This window comes from Dreissena polymorpha, chromosome 9 (assembly GCF_020536995.1).
Source record: "Dreissena polymorpha isolate Duluth1 chromosome 9, UMN_Dpol_1.0, whole genome shotgun sequence".
NCBI classification, from domain to species: domain Eukaryota; kingdom Metazoa; phylum Mollusca; class Bivalvia; order Myida; family Dreissenidae; genus Dreissena; species Dreissena polymorpha.
The window spans coordinates 63,656,294-63,657,983 of record NC_068363.1 but is presented as its reverse complement, the minus strand read 5'-3'; the positions used below and the strand labels follow the sequence as shown (position 1 = coordinate 63,657,983).

General features: G+C 37.6%; 1 long non-coding RNA gene across 1 annotated transcript in view; it reads left to right on the top strand.

The window, feature by feature from the left end:
* The window catches only part of LOC127844054 (uncharacterized), a 1,077-nt gene extending 51 nt beyond the window's left edge, over positions 1-1,026 (top strand). The window contains exons 1-3 of the long non-coding RNA XR_008032532.1: positions 1-55; positions 460-619; positions 921-1,026. The exon at positions 1-55 is cut by the window's left edge and continues 51 nt beyond it. This is a non-coding gene — a long non-coding RNA (uncharacterized LOC127844054). The remainder of the gene's footprint in view (positions 56-459; positions 620-920) is intronic.
* Positions 1,027-1,690: the final 664 nt, after the last annotated feature.

Below are 1,690 nucleotides of genomic sequence, written 5' to 3'. Positions count from 1 at the left end.
AAAATCACATCGAAACCTGTTCCGGAGACATATTCTAAGACTACTTAAACACCCGGTATTGTTTTTCAGGGCCATTTTGACATTGATTTGCATCAATCTCAATAATGAACCTAATGCATGTCTTTATTTCATCTGTATTTATTATTATTGTTTACTTTTTGAGCCTTTTACTGTTAAAAATGCCCGCCAATTTTGGACCGACACTTCTATCTGCCTTCGCCTTCAACCCATTCAGGCAGATCTTCTCAGAATAACACTACTTTGCCTTATTTTACCTGTTTGGATATCTTGCTGAGTTCAAGTAAAATCAAGTATTCAGCTGAAAACACAAAATGATAATAATATTATGCTTTCTTTCCTGGAAGAATGTTGTTGCGATAGACCCTGCATGAAAAACATCAGGGGATCTGTATTTAAGTGACCTTAATATTATGCGTAAACCTAAGTGTGCATTTGTAGGCGGTGTCGAAATGGGTCTATAGCTCTGCCTGAACTGTCGTCCAATTGGTTTACAAGTCCGGCTGAAGTGACAGGCCATCAAAAACTGTACAGCGTGACTGATTCGGAGACGGCCCTCAACTCTCGCCCAGTCGTGTCGAGATGATCGGTGTCTTTGCAGGTTAGTACGCCGTAATTTTCAATAAAATCTATTGTAAAATGATTTCTTTGATATCCTGGCACACTTTTGTCACCAAAATTAAGAAAATTGGGTGTTTTACATTGACTGCAGCTCTGAAACCAAATTTTGTGGCGATGACTTTGCCGGTGTGCTCGACAATGTGATGCCGGCGTGGTGAATTAACCATTTGCAGCAAATAAAGCAAGAAAGACTATTGAAAGCTTACTCTAATTGTATCTAACTTACATTAGTTGGCACCGTAATGGGAAAATGCGCACAAAAAACCTTTTTGTTTTCTCAGATTACACGGAATTGAGCACCCGGGCCAGACTGACACTTTCCGGAGCCTGCCCGAGACGGAACTCGAGCCGAGCAATCATAGGTCCAGGTGTGACAAAAGACTTAAAGCTCATGTCTGACGATGACTGTTTTTAGTCAGGAAGTCAAGTGTGTTGTTTTTCCATGCAAGCGAGCCCTTTTGTTGGGTCATATGACATCAGAATTGCTGCTTCTACATGGATTTTACCTAAAATATGCAAAAAAATAAATAAAAAAAGGTTGTTCGAATCCAGTTCAAAACCTGCTTTGATGCACAAATATTGCCATTGATGATTTTTTTTTCACTTATTAAGCCATATGTAAGATCAGCTTTGCCTATTAGAATCGAAAGACATGCCTTGTATGGAGTCTAAGTGCTGCATGTATGATGTAACCAAGTTTGGCTTTTCTACCTTAATTCTTGACGCGAAACGCTGTTACGCATGGCGCTTTCAACGGCAACTTTTATGAATTAATCTGTGTGTCATTGTACCGGAACTTTGTGATCTTTCTCAAAACAGATTATACCTGTGGGAAAAGTGCCTTTAATTTAAATTTGAAGGGGTTGGGTTCTCTTAAACTTAAATTTGTTCACTTTAAATAAAAAAAAATCTCTTATATTTTCTTCTAAGAATTGTTCTAAGATCTTTTTAGTTATTTTTTAAGACCATTTTAGTGAAAAAAATGTTGTTAGAAAATAAAACGAATTTCGTTCGTGAAAACTATTCTGTTATTGGCAAACGCATTGTACAT